The sequence below is a fragment of the Nomascus leucogenys genome, chromosome 20 (genome assembly GCF_006542625.1).
Source record: "Nomascus leucogenys isolate Asia chromosome 20, Asia_NLE_v1, whole genome shotgun sequence".
Classification (NCBI taxonomy): Eukaryota; Metazoa; Chordata; class Mammalia; order Primates; family Hylobatidae; genus Nomascus; species Nomascus leucogenys.
Genome location: NC_044400.1, coordinates 42,809,848 through 42,832,060, shown reverse-complemented (window position 1 = coordinate 42,832,060; position 22,213 = coordinate 42,809,848). Strand labels below are relative to the sequence as shown.

The window sequence follows — 22,213 nt, the reverse complement described above, 5'->3', positions numbered from 1 at the left end:
ATTAGCTTCATTTTCTTTCAATTTGAATAACTTTCATTAGCATTTCTTGCATGACAGGTCTGGTAGCAATAAATTCTCTTAGCTTTTCTATTTCTGGGAAAGTCCTTATTTGTCTTTCATTTCTGAAAAATAACTTTGCTGGGTACAGTGTTCTTGATATAATTTTTTTCTTCGGTATTCTGAATACATTGTTGCACTTCCTCTTTGCATGTAAGGTTTCTCCTGCAAAGTCTGCCACCAGGTGCACTGGATCTCTCTTACATGTTATTTGCTTCTTTTCTCTTGTTGCTTTCAGGATCCTCTATTTGTCTTGGACATTTGAGAATTCAATTATAATTTCTGGAAGTATTCTTATTTGGGTTGAATTGGATTGGTAAATGTTGGCCTTCATGTACCTAGATATTTATATATTTCTCCAGGTTTTCAAAGGTTTAAAGTTATTATTCATTTGAATAAGCTTACTTACACTTTGTCTTTCTCAGTTCTCTAACTTCAATAACTTGGATACTTGCCATGTTGATGTTGTTCTGTAGGACCCATAAGCTTGGTTTAATCTTTTTCACTATTTTTCTTTTTTCCTCCTCTGTGCATTTTCAAAGTCTGTCTTCAAGTTTACTGATTCTTTTTTCTGTTTTATTAGTCCTGCTCTTGATGCCCTCTATTGCATTCTTTTTATTTCATTCACTGTGTTTAGTAGGTCCAGGATTTTCTTTTTTTAAATTTTAATATCTTTGTTAAAATTTCTCTGGCAAATTTTTGAATTAATTATCTGTGTTTTCTTGAAGTTCATCAAGCTTCTTTAAAACAGCTATTTTGTATTCTTTGTATGAGAGATTACACATCTTCATCACTATAGGGCCAGTCTTTAGTGCCTTATTTTGTCCATTTGGTTACATCCTATTTTCCTGTATGTTCTTGATACCTTTGGAAGTGTGATGATGTCTGCCCATTAAGTATGTATTTTAGTCTTTACAATCTGACTTTGATTGTGCCTGTCCTTCTTCAGAGGAGCATCTAGGAATTCTAAACTAACTGTTGTATGCCCTGAGCCTATATCTACTGGATCTATCTTAGCATTAGAGGACATTCTTAGCCCAAGTCTAGGAGAGCTGCAAAGGTTGTAGGGTTGACATGGCTTTCCGGCCCTGATGGACCTGGGGAAGGACCAGTGAGGGTACTAAGGCTGTGTAGGAATGCCGGCCAGGGACCTGAATTCAAAAGGCTGTCTCAGTGTCCCAGATGTACATGCATCCCTGAAGGTCTCTGCACAAACAGGATGGGTCCTACTCTGCACATACAGAGTATTTCTCAGGAGGGGCCAGAGACACACTAGGCCCCTTCAGGATCTGCTGTGGAATGAAGACTGGCATGCCTGTCACATTGGCTTAGATGGGTGTGCAACTCCCACTAGGTTCCTACACAGATGAGATAGTTCCTCAACTATAGTAGGGGACCTAGAGTTGAGCCTGGGATCTGGTGTGGGACAGAGGCTGAAAGCCTGGTCTCTTCAAAGAGTGGTATGCATTACCCAGCAAGTTCCTACACAGATAGGACATTTCCTTGACTGCAAAGAGAGAGACTAGACTGAAACTGGGCCCCCTTGGAATCTGCTATGGGACAGAGGCTACAGAGCCTGTCACATTGTCCCAGACAGGTATAAGGCTGTTAGCACATCCCTACACAGATGGGATAGTTTCCAGTTGCAGCAAAAGGGACCAGAGCTGAGATTAGACCTCCTTGGGATCTGTTGTGGGATGGAGGTTGGTAAGCTTGTCTGGAAGGCTTCGAATCTTAGACTGGGAGATATGGGTGAGTCTCCCTCCGGGTCCCTGTGAGAGTGACTCTGAGCTAGGAACTCAGCTAAGGAAAGCTGAAGAAGCACCACAGGACAACATTCAGGTTCACTGCTGAGACTGATATCAATGGGCAAATAAGCCCTTCCACCAAGGCACTAATGTGCATCATTCCTTGTGGACCCCTTGACAGATGGCTTTGGTTAAAAGCTCAAGGCCAAATGGGGCTATAGCCAAGCCTCTTGGGGAACTCTCCTGCTTCTGGTCTTGAACCTGTAAGCAAGCTCAGTAGGGCAGATCAGCCACCTTGGTGTTGATCTGCTCTCTCAAAACTACCTTCTTAAGTCGTAGGCTCTACTGGGGTTTCACAAACTCCTACCTGATTCCTGAGACATTTGACTATGCATGGGTGCAGAAAAAGCTCCACCTTTCAACACTTCCACATTGGAGACAATGTCTTACATGAGTTTTGGAAGCAGACATTGAAACTACAGCAGGGCTACATCATAAAGAAATGTAATATAGTTGAGAAAAGTTAGCACAAAGAATGTATGTGGAAACAAAGCTGAAGTTAAGTAAGTAAAAAAAGCTGAAGTTGTGTTTAAATTGTAACTTAAAACACAAAAATGAATTAAGAGAGCCAGAAATAGTGAGTAGAAAGTTTTATATTAATGTACTCTCTCTATAATTGCTCTTCTCTCTTCTCTCTTTTAAAAGACAAAATATATGTATAAAGTAATAATTGTACATGTATTGTTGGATTAGTGAAATATAGATGCAATATATACAATAATAATAGCACATGAATGGGAAAGAAAACATAGATCTATGTAGGACCGACTTTTTCATATCTCATTGAAATTAAGTTAGTATAAATATAAAGTTGATTCTTATGAGTAAGAATATGTATAGTAAGTTCCAGAACAACTGCTAAAACAATACATATTATATATATATATACACTAAAAGATCAATAAAGAAATTAAAATGTTACACTAGGAAATATTAAGGTAATCAAAAAAGCCATAAAATAGGAATATAGAAACAAAAACATATGAGACATAGAAAACAAAAAGTAAATAGTAATATGCTAATACAACTCCATCAATAATAACATTTAAATATGAGTGAATTAAACAATCCAATTAAATTGCAGAGTTTGTAAAACTGGACACAGAAACAAAAAAACAAAATCCACCTACATGTAGTCTACAGGTGACTCACTTTAGAATCAGAGATTCAAGTTGGTTAAAAATAAAAGGCCACAGGCCAGGCGTGGTGGCTCATGCCCATAATCCCAGCACTTTGGGAGGCTGAGGCAGGTGGATCGTGAGGTCAGGAGATCGAGACCATCCTGGCTAACATGGTGAAACCCCATCTCTACTAAAAATAAAAAAAAAACAATTAGCCAGGTGTGGTGGGAGGTGCCTGTAGTTCCAGCTATGCCAGAGGCTGAGGCAGGAGAAAGGCATGAACCGGGGAGGTGGAGCTTTCAGTTAGCCGAGATTGCGCCACTGCCCTCCAGCCTAGGTGACAACAAGACTCCATCTCAAAAAATATAAATAAATAAAAGGCTAGAAAACACCAAACACAAGAAAACTGGTGTGTTTATACCTATATTAGGTAAAACAGACTTTATAATAAAATAGAGATCTACAGGGACATTTCATGATAAGAAGTGCTAATCCATCAGAAAGATACACAAATTATAAACACATATGCACCTAACAAAGGTCCCCAAAATACATAAAATAAAAACTGAAAAAAATGAAAGGGAAAATAGAAAAGTAACAAAACAAATGGATATTTTAATATCTTATTTTTAATAATGAAGAGGATAGAGAAACCAATCTTATAAAAGAAGAACAATGTTGGAGAACTCACATGCGTAAATTCAATACTTACTACAAAGCTACACCAATCCATTATGTGGTTATGTCATAAAGCTAGACACATAGACCAAAGCAATAGGATTGACAGTCAAAAAAAACAACCTCACATCTACAGTTATTTGATTTTTGACTACAGTGCCAAGACAAATCAATGAGGAAGAATAGTCTTTTCAACAGGTGATGCATGTGGGGAAGGAGATTAGCAGAACTTCTTTTCTGAGCACCAATCACAACCCTGCTGATCAAAACAGGATCTGGTCAAAACAGGATGCGGTAAAGAAACTAGCCCAATCCAGCTAAAATGAACATGGTGATAAAAGCAACCTTCTAGTTGCCCTCACTGCTCATTATATGCTAACTATAATGCATTAACAAGCTAAAAGACACTCCCATCAGCACCGTGACAGTTTACAAGTGCCATAGCAATGTCCAGAATTTACAATATATGGTTTAAAAGGGGAGGAACTCTCAGTTCTGGGGACTCCCCATCCTTGTTCTAGAGTATTTGTGAATAACCTGCCACTTATTTAGCATATAATTAAGAATAGCTATAAATATAGCTAGCCAGCAGTCCATGAGTGCTACTCTGCCTATGGCGAAGCCCTGCTCTATGGAGCAGCCATTTTCCTGTGCTCTGTTGCTCTAATAAAGTTGTTTTGCTTTTACTTTACTCTGTTTGCTCACTCTTGAATTCTTTCCTGTATGAAGCCAAAAACCCTCCCAGGCTGAGCCCCAGTTTTGGGGCTTGCCTGCATCACTTGGACATTAGATATCCACGTGAAAAAGAAATCTGGAGATCTACTGTACAGCATGATGACTATAGTTAACAATCTGTCGTATACTTGGAAATTGCTAAGACAATGGATTTGAAATGGACCCACTACAAAAAAAGTATTTGAAATGAGGGATATGCTAATTAGTTTGATTTAATCATTCCACGACTTATACATATACCAAAACATCGCACAGTTTACCATAGAAATACACAAATTTTATTTATCAATTTAAAAAGTTAACGGAATGTAGTTGGATATTTTCCTCATATTACACATAGAAACTAACTTAAAACAGAACATGAACCTAAATATTTAAAATAAAACTATAAAATTCCTAGAGGAAAATATGGGAGTATATCTTCAGGAGCTTCAGGTAGGTCAGAAAACATAAAATATAAAACTTGATGTATGTCAAATTAAAACTCTTTTGCTTTAAAAAATTAATATACATAAAGTGGAAACAAATAGCATAGAATGGGAGAAGATATTTATAAATCATATATTGGACAAAGGACTCATATATAAAATACAAATAATTCTTCAACTTAATAAAAAAAAAAAAACAACCCAAATAAAAAAATGACAGAGAATCTAAGTAGGCTGGGCGTGGAGGCTCACGCCTGTAATCCCAGCACTTTGGGAGGCTGAGGCAGGCAGATCACCTGAGGCTGGGAGTTCGAGACCAGTATGACCAACATTGGGAAACCCCATCTCTACTAAAAAATAAAAATAAATAAAAAATTAGCCAGGCTTGGCGGCACATGCCTGTAATCCCAGCTATTCGGGAGGCTGAGGCAGGAGAACACTTGAACCCAGCAGGCAGAGGTTGCAGTGAGCTGAGATCATGCCATTGCACTCCAGCTTGGGCAACAAGAGCAAAACTCCGTCTCAAAAAAAAAAAAAAAAATCTAAGTAGACATTTCTCCAAAGAGGATATACAAATGATTAGCACATAAAAAGATGGTAAAAACCATTAGTCATTAGAGAAATGAAAATCAAAATCACAATGATATACCACTTTTCATGTGCTTTGATGGGTATAATCAAAATATCATAATAATCACATAATAAGAGTTGACAAAGATGTGGAGAATATGGAGCTCATACATTGGTGGTGAGAATGGTGCAGCCACTTTGGAAAACAGTCTGGCAGTTCCTCATAATGTGAAATATAGAGTTCCATATGATTCAGCAACTGCACTCTTAGGTTTATACTAAGAGAAAAAAACATATATTCACATGAAACTTGTACACAAATATCTTTAGAAGTTCTATTAGTGATAGCCAAAGAATAGAAACAACCCAAATTTCCATCAACTGACAGATAAATACTAATAAAATGTAGGATATCAATGCAATGCAATATTATTTTGCAATGAAAAGAAATGAAATAAAGATGCATACTAAATGTTGATGAACCTTGAAAACATTATGCTAAGTGAAAGAACCCAATCACAAAATACCGCATATTGTATAATTTCATTAATATGAAATGTTCAAAATAGATCTGTAGAGACAGAATGTAGATTATGGCTGCCTAGGGTTGGGAGGAATACAGCAAATGAGATATGACTGATGATGGATGTGGGGTTTCTTGTTTGAGTGATAAAAGTATTCTAAAATTGAATAATTGGACAACTCTATGATCATATTAAAACAGCAGATTGTATAAAGAAAAAGCAACATCACCAACATCAACATGCACACACACAAAAACAAAACAAAACAAAACAAAAAAGAAAAAAAACCAGGGTTTTTCAAATTCAGTACTATTCATATTTTGGTCCAAATAATTCTCTGTTGTGAAGGGCTGCCTGTGCATTGTAGAAGTTCAGCAGTGTTCCTGACCCCTACCTAAGATATGTCGGTAGCAACCTCATGCAGTGATAACAACCAAAAATGCCTTCAGGTATTGTAAAATTGCCCTAGGTGGAAAATCAGCCCCACTTAAGAACTACACATATAATTGCACAGGACTGAAGAATACACATTTTAACCAGTTAACTATGGTCACTTCTGAAGAGATAAAGGAGAGAGTGGCAAGGGCAAGAGGAGGAGACTTTCAATTTTCTCATATACTTTTGCACTTCATGATTGACTTGAGAATTATAATGAGCTAAGTATTAAGTGTTTTTTTAGATAATAAAAATTGATGAACTTCCTGTCAAGACTAACTAGCCCACATTGACAAATATAGAATGCCATCACAGTAGACCATTTACAGGGTGATGGTGGCTTATGGAGATGGAGATAGTCACAAGTAATTTAAGTTTTTGTATATTTTAAATATACTACCTAAAGACTTACTGAGAGATCAGATGTGAAGTGTGAAGAAAACGGAAAGATAAAGCATGTGTTTTGCTTAAGCAGCTGGCTCAGTGATAATGCCACTATTGATGTGTGATAGTTGAGGATGAACAAATTGGGGGCTTTTGTGAGGAGGAGTGAAATCAATAGTTCCATTTGGACAATTAATTTTGAGATCTACAATAGATTTCCACATGGTGATTTAAAAGTAGACAGTACCAGAGTGGAACAGAATAACAATTTTCATAATGGTCTATGAGAAACAAAGGGTAAAGCCATATTTACTGCTGATCCAACTTGGAAATTAATAAATAAAATTTAAAACCTAGCTTTAAAACTTAATTTAAAACCTAAAATTTAAAAATTAAATTTAAAACCTAAAACTCATATTTTATTGTTTTACAACAAAAATATCTTAGTATATCTTATAATAATAAACAGAGAAACAACAAACAAAAAAGCATAAAGTCAACATGCATTTCTGCTTTTACAATCCAATGGAGAAAAATGTTCACTTGGAAATACAGAAAAAAATCACAAAATAAAAAAAACTATTTTAAAATAAAAAATTCTACTAAATAAGAAACAAATAAATTAGTACATTAGAAAACATCAATATAAATATTGATTTTATGTTCTGCTGAACAGAATTAGCTTTGTTGCAATCATATATTTAGGAAGAAATGGTATAACTCTTACAGCGTCAATATCAGGAGTAAGATTTTGTATTTCTCCATCACCTCAAACCAAAAACAAAGAGATTGATTCAAAAGACTAACGACATTCTCTTTTCTTGAAAATGGAGAAGAATCACAGTAATCAAAGGAAAATAATATATTTTATTTTCATTATTATTATTTCTGCAACATTTATGTTAACTTACATTTGATCCCTTACAGCAGGACAGGCACTGTATTAAACACTTTAAATGAAACATATCATTTAATCTTCATAGTAACTCTATGATATGAAGTAGGTACCTTATTTTTTAGATAAACAGAGACAGATATGTTAAATAACTTGCTCATTTCATATGTAATATTGTAGTCTTTGTTCAGACTTTGGCCATTTGATTTCTGAGCTTGTGATTTTTTTCAAACATTGGAGAAGAGGTCACACACAAATTCAAAAAGAGAAAAATAGAAAAAAAAAAACCTTATACTACAGTCATGATCTAGGCATTCAAAGCAGGTGTGAGGGTGTGAAGAAGCAGAAGTTGTGGTTACTTCTACTTTCATTGATGTTTGTTGCTGCTTCCCAATCAAGAGCAGTTAAGCATAGAGACTGATATAGCAGCCCTTACAAAATTGCGAATCCTTCCTGTTCTGTAGTGAAAATAAATAAAAGTCACTTAGGTTTAAGTTCAACCTCGGAAATACAGTCAGTATATTTTATTTTCAAACATATTTACATGTTACCTTTATATTCTTTTGATAACATAAGCATCGTGTATTTTCCCGTCCTACTTATAAAAAGTTTCCGTGTGATAATCTGGTTGTGAAGACGTATAACTTCAGCTTTCTTTTAGTTTTTTTAAGTAAAACTAGCCTCAAAATGCAAAATCTGCTTCCTCTAACTGAAGGGATTTAAATTACACTGTGGATAGGATGTTGTAAGCACAGTAGCTAAAGCAGTGTTTTATTTCTGAAGTAAATGGACTGAAACAGATGGAAGGGGGAAAAGAGAGCTTTCCTAGAGGCACAGTGTCTGTGTGTCACCAGCTGTTGCTGGGAGATAATGTGCAATGGCAAGTGATGTACAGGAGGAAATCCAAATGCCTCCAGTCCTAGGCTTTGGACTGTTAGGAGAAAAGAGCCTTTCCTTGTGTTCTTTTAATTGAAGGTGAAGCCTGAAATTTGCAATGCCCACTTAAAATGATCCTGCCTTATTTGATTGAAACATAAAACAGGATTCAAAATTGCCTATGTTATTCCAGAGTGGGATTCAGCTCAAACTATGTATTTCATGGAAGGAGCCACTGGGGGATGGAAAAGGGTAATAGATAAAAGGTAAAAAAATGTACTGTATTCTTAATCTTGCTATAGATTGCCTGTAAATACTTATGTTACCTAAATTTAAACTTAATCAAATATTCCTATTTTAAGTTTTGTTATTTAAATACAAAAAGAAAAAATGCAATTTTCAGCCATAATTGCTTGAATCTGTGTTCTTGGGGAAGCCTGATTTCTACATTAACTGATTGTTTTGGTATTAAAGGCAAAGTCACAAGACATAATGTGGATGATCTTGTAGGCCCTATAACATATGAGGCTGAAATTATCTAGGAGTGGTAATTAAACACAGAGACTATTTTCTTCCTTTTTCCTATGTATATTAGGTTTTTAGGACTGCCATAACAAAGTCTGTTATGCTGCTACAGAGTACATGGCTTAAAAAGGGAAAATTATTTTCTCACAGTTTTAGAGGATAAAAGTAATAGACCAAGGTGTTGGCAAGGTTGTTTGTTCTGAGGCCTCTCTCTTGTAATAGCTATCTTTTTCCGGTGTCTACGTATGGTGTCTCTGTATGTTCTTATTTGCCCTATTGGATTAGTCTTATTGGATTAAGACTCACTCTAAGCCCCCTATTTGAATGGAACTGCCTCTTTAAAGGCCTTGTCTCCAAAAAATCACATTCTGAGGCATTTCGTACCTTCTGAATATTAATTTTGTGAAGAAACACAATTTGACCCATAGCACATGCCTACCTATTGCCCACCAAATTAGGGAGGAAAAATTCAGTGAGGACCACCATCATTCCTGTCAAGCTTGGAAATACTGAATATCTTGGAATAGTATCTTCTGTGATACTATAACCAAAGGTGAAAGATCCACCTTCATCTAAATAAATAGCTATGTATAGACAAAATTCCTAATAGGCAGATTAAAAAAAAGGGTTTTTGCCTTGCCTAACACATATAAACTTTATCTTCCAAGTCAAAAATAATGAAAGAGAATTTCTAGAGAAAGTAAAAAGTGTTTTATTGCAATACTGCAAATACACCCGAAGAGGAGAAAAAAGGATCTTTCATGAACTAATGAGGTTGCCTAGAGATGTACTATGAATAACCATGAATTGAACAATCAATTCCCAGTGTGTAGACAAGAAAGAAATATTTAAAATGACACTAACACTTCAATTTATCAAAGAGGAAGCAAATTTTATTTAAAAATTTTAAAATTATAATTTCTGGTTTTCAAATCATCTTTTAAAATGTAGAATTACAGTTATCAATTTTAGCAGCTTGATTTTTTTTTCTTGAAAAGGTACTTCTCAGTTCTAGTGAAACAAAATTCTAGGAATGATTGAAATATGACAAAGCTTTCTCAGAGTTTTATGATTATTATAGGGTTATGATACTACTGTAAAAAAGCAAATAAGGATTTAGACAATGATGTTTTATGACAGCAAGTGGGTGTAAAATTTAGAAAAAATAATGTGAGTGAAGCTGACAGACTAGGTGACTTGCCTGTCTTTGTTAGTCCTCAGTGACAAACTTTGTGTAATTATTGTACATTTATCAGTCAATTCTTATTTTCCAAATGTTTTCAACAGTCTTGATTATTTTTGTTATTATTGCCTATCTATATTTCACTTTTTTCTCTTTATTTCTTGACCTCTTAATTCACATCCTGAAAGAATGGGGAAATACGAATCAGCAATGTTTGTAAGAATATTACCTTAGGCATTTTGATATAATAATTATCCATTTTGTTTGATGCTTTTAGTCGTGTATTAAAAAGTATTTTAAGGTTGGGTGTGGTGACTCACGCCTGTAATCCCAGTACTTTGAGAGGCCAAGTCGAGTGGATCACCTGAGGTCAGGAGTTTGAGACCATCCTGGCCAACATGGAAAAACCCCTTCTCTACTAAAAATACAAAAATTAGCCGGCATGGTGGCGCACATCTTGAATCCGGGAGGCGGAGCTTGCAGTGAGCCGAGATCGAGCCACTGCACTCCAGCCTGGGTGACAGACCAAGACTGTGTCTCAAAAAAAAAAAAAAAAAAGTACTTTAAATTTTCCATTGCTAATTATATCCAAGAAAGGGAGAATATTTTCCTTTAAAAGAAGACCTGTATATTAAAATTAATATTCCTCTGCTGAATTTGTACATTTGATGATTCTTAAGAGTCAATAAAACTAAATGAATGAACACGGTATCTAAAAGTATTGTTCACTTTTACTAGCATAATGTCTATGTTTCACATTTTAAGGAAATAACTTTTCTTTAAACTGTACCTTACCTACTGGCTTATAGTAAGCTGCAGACATACTATATTTCACTTCATAATTTATTTTAACCAAAAGTGTTGATAGTATGTAAATGTAAGTAATGTATAGCTGCTAATTACAGAAGCCTAAAAAATAAAAGAAGCTTGAGAAGGCTAATGAGGAAAAACAGAAAAAATATATATATAATTAAGTGATTTTAAAATAAGAGAATGTAAAACAATGTAGTAAATATTCTAGGCTTTACAATAATTTGAATTCCAGCTACTTCTAACACCTTCAATATTGAAATTCCCATGACTCTTTCTGGTTCATCTGATTATACATGATCTAATTAATAATAGAGCTCCTTTATACCACTGAGCATCTGTCTGTCAAGTGAAAGGATGTTATAGGCAGGACAGGCAAGATCTTTGTTCTGAGCCTGCTCCACCGTGACCACACCTGGTTGACTTCCACTGTATTCATTCTCACAGCATATACTGAGCCATGACCATATTATATTATACTTAGTCATGTGTCCATCTGTATTACTCAGGGTTCTTAGAGAAATGAAACCAATAGGACCTATACTGATATATAATATATTATATGTCATATTGGGGTTCTCTAGAGGGACAGAACTAATAAGATAGATGTATATACGAAGGGGAATTTATTAAGGAGTTTTGACTCACACGATCACAAGGTGAAGTCTCACAATAGGCCATCCACAAGCTGAGGAGCAAGGAAGCCAGACCGAGTCCCCAAACCTCAAGAGTGGGGGAGCCAACAGTGCAGCCTTCGGTCTGTGGCTGAAGGCCCAAGAGCTCCTGGTAAAGCACTGGTGTAAAGCCTGAGAGCCCAAAAGCTGAAGAACCTGGAGTCCGATGTTCCAGGACAGGAAGCATCCAGCACAGGAGAAAGACGAAGGTCGGAAGACTTAACCAGTCTAGTCCTTTCACGTTCCTCTTCCTGCTTTTATCATAGCTGCACTGGCAGCTGATTAGACAGTGCCCACACAGATTAAGGGTGGGTCTGACTCTCCCAGTCCAGTGACTGTAATGTTAATCTCCTTTGACAACACTCTCACAGACACATCCAGGAAAAATACTTTGCATTCTTCAATCCAATCAAATTGACATTCAGTATTAACCATTACATATGTAATACATTTATTATGGAAATTGGTTCTAGAATTTATGAACACCAAGAAGCCCCACCAGTTTGCAAGCTGGAGCACCAGGAAAGTTGGTGGCGTAATTCAGTCTGAGTCTGAAGGCCTGAGAGGCTGAAGGCATAAACCTCAGTCTGAGGCTAAAGGGCTATGAAATTGAGGGGGTGCTGCTGCAAGTGCTGGAGTTCAAACACTCAAGAACCAGGAGCTCTGATGTTCAAGGGCAGAAGAAAGTGGACCTCCTAGCTCAGGAAGAAACAACATACCCTTCCTTACCATGTTGTCCTATTCTGGCAGGCCCCCAAAGGACTGGATGAGGCCCACCCATATTAGTAAGGATAGACCTTCTTTACTCAGTTTACTGATTCAAATACTACTCTCTTCCAGAGGCCCTCTTACAGAAACACCCAGAAATTATGTTTTACCAAATCTGAGTATCCCTTACCCTAGTTACATTGACACATAAAATTAATCATCACAGTATTTATTTACAATACCTGGGTTAATAAGGCAAAGTTGCAGAATTTAAATGACTCAAAATTTAAGCTGTTTGCAACAGCCTTAACATGTCAGCATCTGAACCACTTCCGAAAAAAAAAAAAATTAGATCGAAATCATGATTCAAAAAAGAAAGTGATTCATTTAACAAACCAGGGGCCAAGGAATATGGCAAAACTCAGGGAAGAAGAAACTCTATTGTATTAGACCAGGAAATGCTGCATAGAAGAGGCAGCATTTGAGTTGAACCATAAAACGTGGACTATCATAAAATTTTAAAATAAGTAAATGAATAAATAAACATTAAAATAGCTGCATTCTATTACCAGAAATATTTGTCAAGCCAGTTACTGCATTTTAAATGGAATATGAAGACAATGGTGTATTCAGAAGCACACTGTGTACATTCATCAAGGGATACTCAGATACTGATTGTGCAGCTAAACGATATTCAGTAGATAGATAACAAAGTGCATTTTTATTATATATAGCAAATATATGTATAAGATGTATTACATTTTAGGTTGAATTTTCAACATGTATTGCTTGTTTTCACTATCATTTCATCATATATTTTAACCTCAATAAATCTCAATGTATGTTAGCTAGCCTTTAAAATGTAGTTTTACCTAAGCAAGAAGATGGAATTTTCCATTTATATTGTTTCCTCTTGTTGAGTTACTATAATGGCATAATTTCAGAAGCAATTTCCAATAAAAGTATTCAGTATTATTTTATACATTTATGATAATGAGGCATAATTTTCATTAAACTAGATTACTAGGTCAATAATATTACTTCAATTTGCTATAAATACAGTTTTAGAATAACAGCAGGTACACATCAATTCTCAGAAAATGCATATGTGATGCTAGAATAGGAGATAAAAATTGAATGAAGTTGAAATTATTGTTATTTTTTAAGTAGCTTCTTTATTAACAGCTGTTCACTTTGAATCACAGTGTGTGAATATTTCATGTCCATAAATGAGCATTCTGTGATGAGAACGTGCTGGTGTTTCTATCCTATTTTCTGTATTACAAGTAATACATGGAAATTAGATGTTTCTTAGAAGTAAGTCCTACATTTTATTCTCTCACATAATGTTACTAAGAGTTATAACTTCTTCATAAGCATATATTAATATAATCATTATTTGACCTTGTTTGGTCATTTTAAAAGGAAAGAATTGCTGTAATGAAAGGAAGATTGTTAAAAGCTATGTCACAAATATGTCCAGATACTCAATGCTCACCTTATCTGTGTGGAATTGTAAGAATTATTTTCACATGAAAACTTTATATAGTAGATTTCAACTGATGGGAAAACGTAATTGATGACCTTGGTAATTGTATAAATATGCTAACACTTTTAAGTAATATTTGAAAAGGTTTTGTTAGAATTCTGGATGTATATTATTATAATGCCCGTTAACAGTTGGAATGTTGAATTAAATGTAGAATAATTAAATAGTAGGCCACATTTTGAAAAAGAAAGTATTAAGAGAATTACCATCTTAAATTGCTATGAATAATAATCCTGAGACACAGGCCAAATTTAAGGCAATGTTACCCATTCCATCCCCTAAGTTTTATTGAGTACATTAGTGAGTACATAAGTGTGCACAGTCAGGAAATAAACTATTCCTCCAGTGCCAGAGTGGTCAAGAATGACCATGTAAAGAGTGCTGTGAAACAGAATCCAACAATTTCCTAAGCTGAGACACAATAAATGTTTTCCAAGTGTATGCCTCAAAACAGAAAGCCCAATAGCCTCTTCCATAGTTGACTATGCTTAGAGAATTTTATGAGTTGTTCTTCTCATTTTATATCTGGTATCCAAAATTAGATGTGAGATCTCTCAAGATTTTTTTTTGTTTATGTACACCATTAAATGAAATAATCCACTCCAGCTTTGTATGGTGTGGATTACTCCACACAAAATGAACATATACATACGGGTTATAGATACATATATACATGTTGATTTTGTGTGAAGTAAGGAAAATGTATTTCTACTTTGTTTGAATTGAGTATGGTCCTATGATAAAGAAAGAGGTGTACCATATTTGAGGAAAGAATGGTAAATTTCAATATCCAATTATATTCTCTATCTACTATTTATTTCTCTAAATCGATTATGTGATTTGGTTAAAAATAACTACCCAATGTTGTCCATATTTTGTTTCTATAGTACCATTTGATTCAGAAGTCTATTTTATTGAACTAGATATTCAACACACACACCAACTTCTGCAAAATGATGAGTAGATTTTCTTGGCAGGCTTGCCTAGGTAGTTTTAAAAATGAATCCAGCCATTGACTGGTATGTTTTAATTGCTATAATTTGAATAATTAATTCTATGTTTAGAAAATGAGTTCAAGGTGGTGTGTGATTAACCATGCTTAATGAAGTCATTACCTGATTAAATAGCATTTCACGCCCATGACTGATCATATCCAAATGCTAATCAATTTGATTTAAATTGTCTATATATATTTGAATTTGTTACACTTTTGTGTTACATCTGCTATGAAGGAAACTACATTAATATTCTATTATTGGTAATTGTTTATACTCTTGGATTTATCTTTACTAGAAGTAAAGATAAGGAAAAGTGTTTCAACTCCACTAGAAACAACATCTGCAGAGAATGTTCATGGCTTAGGAAATGATTTCATTTTGGAAAGCAGGGCTTTTAATCAAAGGGACTAGTTCCTTTAAGAAAGTTCTTTTTAATGATAAACCAGATGGCTAAATTTCTGAGGGGCTTTTTAACATATCAAGTCTACCTCTAATTTTCACAGGTAGGTAGGACATGTCAACCTTTCCATGCAGTTTTGAGAAAGTGAGTGATTTTAAATAAAAGAAGTTTGAATTAAATTTAATAGTAGAATTCAAGAGTGTGAATAGATGTATTTTAGAAGATGGATACCAGCTGTTTTTCTTCTATACTATGTATAGAACAAGATAAAATAAAATTAAACTAAGAAATTAGATATTCTGGGTTTTAGGATTGCTTTGAAAGCACAGATTAACTCTGTTATATACTAAAAATGGATTACTGAGATTGGGAATACAACACTTTTGTAGAAAATCTTAATATCTGAATAATTTCTAATGTAGTTTACTTATATAACTGCCCACGTGAAGTATATCAATACTTCACTTCTACATGAAATAGGCAAGAACTTTTCAAGGCTGCTTTATACAGCAAGTAAACATAGTGTTGTGAGAAAATTTTCATATTTTCAAGGCAAAAACAAACTTCAGAGTAAAACAGGCCATTGTTTACACTGTGAACTCAGCTCTATTGACAAAGATCTCTGGCACTACAACAAATACATTAAGTTCATACATACATATGCATGCCCATATGCATCAATGTTCTTCCACTACACTTTGAAAAATGTGCTCCATTTTGTAAATTCTCACATCTGAGGATAATAGATTTTTCTATAGTTACTAGGAAACTGCCGCCAATTTCTGAATAATGCATGTAAAATTTTGAAATTTTAAAAATGTACAGACAAATCAGGGTGTGTATTATGGGATGTTTAGTAACATCTCTGGTCTTTACCTACTAGATGCTAGTAGCATCCCTGCCTTCATGTCATGACAATCAAAAATGACCACATACATTTTCAGACTGTCTTGGGAGGTAGTGGTGGTGGTGCTGACAAAATTTCACTCGGTTGAAAATCATTCAGATAACATTTAGATAATAAGTAATCTCTATCAGCAGCAGGTTTAGTTAATATTTATAAATATAAATTTATGACCTAGAGTTATTATATGATAATTAACATAAAAAAACTAATTTAGTCGTTTGTATATAAGACTACCCAAGAAATACCTTTATGAAAGTGGATAAATGCATTAATGAATTAATTAACATTAATATGAATAAATGAATAGAAGAAAAATAAAGTTACACTGAATATCATAATCTGAAGTCATCTTTAAAAGATAGTGATAGTTTGTATCTGTTGCTGTTTAACTCTAAAATGGACTTTCTTATGTGTTATTTAAACACAGATATAAGTCACATGCACATAACCACACTACCTTTTTAAATTTCCCTAAATTTTCCAAGTTTTCTAGATATTCAGAAATAGCAAAAATAATTTAAATTTTTTATCAGTGTTTTACATTTTCATTGTTAATTCATTTTTATAACTTTTTGCAACAATAATAAATTTGATTTTAAATCCTTTTCTGCTTTTTCTCTATTATTCCCCGCTTAGCAGTGGTTATTAATAATCTGAGGTACACATAAGTGACTAATAAGAATAGGAAGAAACTTTGATTAATTATTCTATGTGTGCCAACTTATTTTTTAAAATCACATTTTTTTCCTTCTGTCATGAGTCTAAGCTTCTACATTTGTAAGACTTTCTTTCCTAATGGCTTAGAGAAGATCATATCAGCTGGATGTGGTGGGTCACACCTGTAATCCCAGCACTTTGCAAGGCCAGCATTGTAGGATTGCTGGAGCCCAGGAGCACAGAAGCCCAGGAGTTAGAGATCAGCCTAGGCAACATGGCAAGAATCCCTTTATATTAAAATATATATAAGATTTGCTTTAAAAAAAGAAAAAGAAATAATAATAATATTATATTCATGTTTCTTAAAACACCCAAAGGTGACATTCTAACTGACTGAACTGACTCATAGTAAGAGGAGTGTTTCCTACATGAAAGTACATGTTACCAAGGAAATGGGAGACAGTTAAAAATATTTAAAGTTTTTTGGTCTCTCACATCACATTAATCTACTTAAGAAAATCTGGGTTGTATGAGATAATTATCTTTCATTCTTTCTTTTATAAAAGAAACCATTAATAATAAGAATGGCTTTGAAACACTGGAGAGCAGAGCTTCAGGGTGAGTAATATTAGTATCCATCTTCCAAGGCTACAGTAGTTTAGTTTTGCACTGGAATTACCCTAAATAAACGAAAAAGACATTGAGTTCTTTTTGAGAATAATAGATTTTCTTTCCTGCATATTTCTTATCCACAATAACTTCTTTGACTTCCAAGTTAATTACTTGTTATTTCTGCCTACTCTTTATAGTCTCCTCCTCAGTCACTATGAACATTATGATAGGCAGATTCCAAGATGGCTCCCAAGATTCTACTGCCTGATATACATACCTTTTATAATCCCTTTCTTTGAGTGCAAGCAGAGCCTGTGAATATGATGGAACACCTTTCCCTTGATTATGTTGCGTTATATGGACTAAGGAATTTTTCAGATGTAATGAAGATCCCTAAACAGCTAAATTTGAAATAAAAGGGAAATAATATTATCTTGGATAGACCTGACCTAATCAATTAGTTCTTAAAAGAGATAAGTAGCAGCATAAAATGCTCTGTTCCTGGGATGAAGAAAGGAAGTAGACATATTATGAACCAGTGGACTTTCTTCTGGAGAAAGTTACATAGCTAGTACCTAAAGAGTGGCCTCTGGGAACTAAGAGTGATCTCCAATCAAAGCACAGCAAGAAAACAACAGTGACTTCAGTCCTCCAACCACAAGAAACAAATTATACCAACAACCTGAATGAGATTGAGAGAACTCCAAGCTAATGATGAGACTGCTGCCACACTGCCCAAAACTTGGCATAGCCTTGTTAAACCCTGAGCAGTAAACCTATCTCAGACATCTGAGCTACAGAAACTGTGAGATGATAAATGAGTGTGGCAGTCAACTGCAAAGTTTGCACGAACTTTTTACCCTGCAACAGAATATTAATACAGACTTCTGGTAATAAAATGGTGCCTTAGAAGCAAGATAAATCTACTCCTTCCTACAGAAAACCAAAAACAAATATATAACATTGACATTATCACCAGATATGCCAGAACTCAAATAAGAGGATGAGATCGTTCCCAGGCCACGGAGAAGTGAAACATCTGAGGAGAAGGTAAGAAAATCAAACTTCCACATATATGACATCCCTCCCTGCAATCTGCCCAGGACCAAGCATATGAAAAAATTTCCCTGAATAATAGCGTCTATACTGGAAAAAGTGAACAACCAGCTACTCCACTGTCTTGGGTTCCCTGGCAGGAGACCTACTGCTGCCTGAACCCATGGGAAGCATTGGGAGTGCCTGAAGGGAGAAATATCCCTAAAAATAGCCAGAGTCAAAGTGGGAAGGTAAAACCATCCTCAGACCTGAAATCTCTGCTCTGTGACTAGAATATATATATATTCTAGTTTGCAATATATATATATTGCAATCCAGCGCCTGCAATCCAGCTGCTCGGGAGGCCGAAGCAGGAGAATCGCTTGAATCCTGGAGGCAGAGGTTTCGGTGAGCTGAGATAGTATCATTGCACTCCATGGGTGACAGAGCAAGACTCCCTCTCAAAAAAGCAACAAAACAACCCACAAACAAACAAACAAAAACAGGTACATATAACTTTACTGAACTACAACCTATACTACTAATTTTTTATTACTTCTCTACTCATTTTGCTATTGTGCGGTGAAAAGAAAATACCGAAATTATTACTGTTGCGTTAGTCATGGGTTTGACATTTTTCGCGTTCTATTTTAGGAACACTAGGCAAAACCACTACCACTAAGACTAATAATACATTCTTTTTTTTCATTTTCGTCCCAAGATGCTGCAAACTCTAAGTTTACATGAAACAATTCACCTTTTAGAGACAGATAACAGCAAGTGCTATAGTGACACAATCACCTGAAAATGCTACAGCACCTGTTTCTGATGAGGACTCAGGAGACAAAGAATGTGGAACAAGAAATAATCCGCCAGGTTCTTTGTTGCATGCAACTGCATATCTTATTCAAGATGGCTCTGATGCTGGATCTGACTGAGATGATCCCTCATATGCACCTAAAGATAACTCTCCTGATGAATTTTCATCTACATCTACTGTGCAGCAACCTCCACCATCAAAGAGGAGGAAAGTGACCAAAATTGTTTGCAAATGGGTAAAAGCTGGCCTAACTGCGCAACTCGTAAGAGGTAGAGTTACAGAACCACCAAACGATTTCTTCACCAAAATGATAACTCCCATAGAAATTCTTGAGCTTTTTCATGATGATGAGGTTGTTGAATTCATTATCAAGGACTCCAACTTATGTGCTCGAAGTAAGGATGTCTTGGCTTGACTACCTCCAAATTCAAATCTTTTCTGGAAATTATTTTTCTGAGCGGTTACATCTCAGTTCCTAGAAGGCATGTGTTTGGGGAACAAAGAACAGACACGCATAATGTACTGGCATAATGTATTGCCATGAGACGTGACTGTTTTGAAACTACATTTTCTAATTTGCATGTTGCTGACAATGCAAATTTGGATTCAATGGACCAGTTTTCCAAGTGGTGATCTCTCGCAAGCACACTCAATGAGAGATGTATGAAATTTCTTCCAAATGAAACATATTTCAGCTTTGATGAATCCAGGGTTCCTTATTTTGGTCGTCAGGGGTGCAAACAATGTATTTGGGGAAAGCCCATTCGGTTTGGCTATAAGATTTGGTGTGGTACCACATGTCTGGGCTACATTGCTGGTTTCAGCTTTATCAGGGTAAAAACCCTGATACTAAACATGAGGAATCTGGTGTTGGTGCATCACTTGTCCTTCAGTTTGGTGAGGCCATTACAGAGACACACCCTGGACAATACCATCTTGTATTTGATAGCTTTTTCACCAGTATTGCACTTCTTGATAAATTCAGTTCAATGGGACATCAGGCAGCAGATACAGTGAGAAAGTATCACATTGACAAGGTTCCATTGGAATCAGATGTAGCTCTAACGAAAAAAAGATAGAGGCACATTCGATTATTGAATTGATGGCAAAGGCAATACTGTCTGCAGGTGGAATGATAACAGTGTTGTCACTATTGCCTCATCTGGTGCTGGTATTGATCCCCTGTGTCTTGTCAGTTGTTATTCCCAGAAACTGAAAAAGGAGATCCAAGGTCAGCAGCCAAGCACGATCAAACTGTATATAACCAGTTCACGGGAGTCCTACGCAGAGCAGATGAAAACATTAATAAGTATCAGGCATCAATCCGTGGAAATAAATGGTATCAAGCCCTCTTTTGTTCTGTTTCAAATTGGTCTTACAAAATGCTTGGCAATTGCATAAAGCATATGATGAGAAGCCAGTGGATTTTCCGGAGTTTCATCAATGTGTGGTATGCCATTATTTGAAGACCCATGGTCATCGTCTAGAACCTGGCTGAAAAAGAAGACCTTCTCAGAAGCATAACACTGACTCATATTATGACGGCATTTCACGGGATAGTCAAGCAGGGAATGCAAATGTGGTGTGTTGAGTGTCATAAGAACAACACTTTTCAGTGTGAAAAATGTGATGTTGCCTTGCATGTGAAGCATTCTGTTGAATATCACACTGGACAGCAGGTTTCACCACCCCCTGAGACAAGAAACATGATTTTATACATTACGTACAATGTAGCAGGGATTTTGCCTAGTGTTCCATTTTTTGAATGCCACATAACTCAACAATACAACATAATAAAAATTTTTCCTTTTCAAATTCTTGTGTCTTGAACTTTTCTAGGTAACATATATGAATTTCATGCCCAAATTTAAAAAATTGCAACCCCAGGCATAAATGGGTTAATCTATTCAGGATTTGATAGTTCAAATTATAGTAAAATGTTCACCTAGAGAATTTTAAAATATATGTGAACAAAAGCAAATATAAATGCTGTAACAGAAATTGTGTCTTTTAAGTATGAAATAAAATTAGAGATCATTTGAGGTAACGATATCTGTAAAAAATATTTAAAAATTACAGAATTGCTTCTTAATGTATTTCTACATTAAAATAGAGATACATAATACTACCTGACAAGCTTCCTTTTGAATTCATATTAAACTACTTTTTTCCCATTTCTGCTCAAAAGTTATTTCCAGAGAGGTCTTCTCTGACTATGCAACATAAAATAAAATGCCATCTCTGCAGTCCCCTTTCATTTAACCAGTTTATTTTTTCTCCAATTACTCTTATAATCATCACACATATAAAATACTTTACTTTCTTTAATCTGTCTCTTCTTACCAGAATATAACTCCATGAGGGCAGAGATTTTTACTCATCAAATAAACAGTACCAAAAATATTTGGTATGCCACAAAGTTTTGAGAAAATGTGTAAATAAATAACCAAAATCAATGCTGAAAATGTTTTAAAAGAATGAACTAAAGAGAAGAGCAAGAAAGAATTAACCTTAGTACAATGGCACTACAGTAGATAGATGACCCCTAGACATAATAGACTCTACACATTAGTTATCACAGCAAAGAGTAACCAACATGAAAATAGAGACTTGGGCCAGAGCAACAGGGAAGCAGGTGGGGTGAGTTATGCACTAAAGATAGATTTCCTTCATTTTGTAGAGAGACCGTTTACCATTCAAAACGTTTAAGTAGGGAAAAACCCACATGTACATAGAAATCATCCTCTTTGAGAAAAAATGAAATAAACTGAGACAGATCGATATACAGTAAAAGAATTACACTGCTGGGCATGGTGGCTTATGC

General features: G+C 35.1%; 1 pseudogene; it reads left to right on the top strand.

The window, feature by feature from the left end:
* Positions 1-1,193: 1,193 nt before the first annotated feature.
* LOC115831801 lies at positions 1,194-21,218 on the top strand (annotated as a pseudogene).
* Positions 21,219-22,213: the final 995 nt, after the last annotated feature.